Raw genomic sequence first — 2738 nt, forward strand, 5'->3', positions numbered from 1 at the left:
ACACACACACACACACACACACACACACACACACACACACACACAGACGACAGCTTCATTAGGCTGAAAGAAGAGTTTTCACAGCTTTGTCGAGTCAGGACTCACAGCTCCTTCTTTCCTTCTCAATTACTCCTTTGTTGCAGCAAATTCAAGTTATTGCTCTCCAGAGCATATGGCCTGCTGGTCTCCTGCAGGAGGGAGGCAGGGAGACCTGCAGACCAGGACCAGGACCAGGACCAGGACCAGGGTCTGAGTCTGTTTGTAGAACGGATTAATTTTTCTGCCTTTAATTTTTCTGAAACTGAAGTTTCTCTAAAAATTCTTCAGATCGAATCAAAACCTCCTGGAGCTGTGATGAGGAACCACCAGATACAGACCACCAGACCCCAAGACCACCAGATACCAAGACTACCAGACCCCAAGACTACCAGACCACAAGACTACCAGACACCAAGACTACCAGACCTGATGACCAGCAGACCACAAGGCCACCAGATACAGACCACCAGACCTGAAGACCACCAGACCTGAAGACCACCAGACCTGAAGACCACCAGACCTGAAGACCACCAGATACAGACCACCAGACGTGAAGACCACCAGACCTACAGACCCAAACCACCAGACCTGAAGACTACCAGACCACAAGACCACCAGATACAGACCACCAGACCTGAAGACCACCAGACCTGAAGACCACCAGACCTGAAGACCACCAGATACAGACCACTAGACCTGAAGACCATCAGACCACCAGACCTGAAGACTACCAGACCACAAGACCACCAGATACAGACCACAAGACCTGAAGACCTGAAAACCACCAGACTTGAAGACCTGAAGACCTGAAGACCACCARACCATCAGACCTGAAGATTACATGACCTGAAGACCACCAGACCTGAAGACCACCAGACTACCAGACCTGAAGACCACCAGACCTGAAGACTACCAGACCACAAGACCACCAGATACAGACCACAAGACCTGAAGACCACCAGACTTGAAGACCTGAAGACCTGGAGACCACCAGACCACCAGATACAGACTACCAGACCACCAGACTACCAGACCACCAGACCTGAAGACCATCAGACCACCAGACCTCCAGACCCAAACCACCAGACCACCAGACCTGAAGACCACAGAGTAAACCTAAAGTCCAGCGGAGCACCAGACAAAAAGACTTAAAGTTCATCAGACCTAAAAACCACCACCCAACCCTGATCCAAACCCAGACCAGCACAGAACCTTGATCCATCTGATCCAGATTTCCACAGTTAGACTGGTCCAGAGGAGTCAGCATGGCCTCTGGACCGGGTCAGACCCAGAGTCCAGCGTTCTGTTTCTGAAAACAGCTAAAGTTTTGCATCAGGAGGTCGATGATGATGAAATGTTTCAGCAGAAACAAAGTGAGCTTTGAGTCCCGTTCTCCTCCTCCTCCTCCTCCTCCTCCTCCTCTTCCTCCCTCTGCTCCTTCATCACGTCTCTGCACACAAACCCGGGTCGTGATCAGAACCAGTCCATTGTCCTGTCTGTCTGCTGTTATGGATTTCTTTCCGTCTGCTGCTTCAGGAAGGTTTTAATGTAAAGGAACGTCAGCGTCCTTTCAGCCGTCGGCTGCTGTTTGCTCAGCCTCATAATTTACCTCCAGTTTGCCCCACATTAGCCGCCACAAAGAGCCCGGCCCCCCGGGCCCATGGCAACGCCACGGCCAGAAAACACAGCACCTGAAAAGAGTTGTCACCGGGCCGGACAGCGAGCCGTCACGGTGCCGTTAACCCGCAGACGGAGGATGTTTTCACTTCACAGCTCAGATAATTACTCACTGAGCTGTTAGCTTTAGCTTTAGCTTCTTTTTGTCTCTTCTCAGATATAAAACACTTCAGCTCAGGTCAGAAACAATGGGCTGGAAGAAAACTACAGCCGAAGTCCAAGTCCTGAGTCCAGAGTCCAAGTCCTGAGTCCAGAGTCCAAGTCCTGAATACAGAGTCCTGAGTCCAGAGTCCAAGTCCTGAGTCCAGAGTCCAAGTCCTGAATACAGAGTCCTGAGTCCAGAGTTCACAATAACAGACTCCAGTAAGATTCTGGATCACAGGAAAAAAAAATTAACGAAATGGAGGAATGTGAGAACGCTGAGAGCCGAATGACTGCTGAAACCTGTTGAGACCTGCTGAAACCAGCTGAAACCTGTTGAAACCAGTTGAAACCAGCTGAAACCTGTTGAGACCTGCTGAAACCTGTTGAGACCTGCTGAAACCTGTTGAGACCAGCTGAAACCTGTTGAGACCTGCTGAAACCAACTGAAACCTGTTGAGACCTGCTGAAACCAGCTGAAACCTGTTGAGACCTGCTGAAACCTGTTGAGACCTGCTGAAACCAGCTGAAACCTGTTGAGACCTGTTGAGACCTGCTGAAACCTGTTGAGACCAGCTGAAACCAACTGAAACCTGTTGAGACCTGCTGAAACCTGTTGACACCTGCTGAAACCTGTTGAAACCAGTTGAAACCAGCTGAAACCTGTTGACCTGCTGAAACCTGTTGAAACCTGCTGAAACCTGTTGAGACCTGCTGAAACCTGTTGAGACCTGCTGAAACCAGATGAAACTGTCTGAAATCTAGAAGACCTAAAACTGTCAAAAACCAACTGAAATGGTCTAAAAAAGCTGAAACTGGGTGAAAACTATAAAACTAACTAAAGCAGAGAAAATCAGTTGGAGTTGTTGAAACCAGCTGAA

This window comes from Austrofundulus limnaeus, unplaced genomic scaffold, assembly GCF_001266775.1.
Source record: "Austrofundulus limnaeus strain Quisiro unplaced genomic scaffold, Austrofundulus_limnaeus-1.0 Scaffold89, whole genome shotgun sequence".
In the NCBI taxonomy this organism is placed as follows: Eukaryota; Metazoa; Chordata; class Actinopteri; order Cyprinodontiformes; family Rivulidae; genus Austrofundulus; species Austrofundulus limnaeus.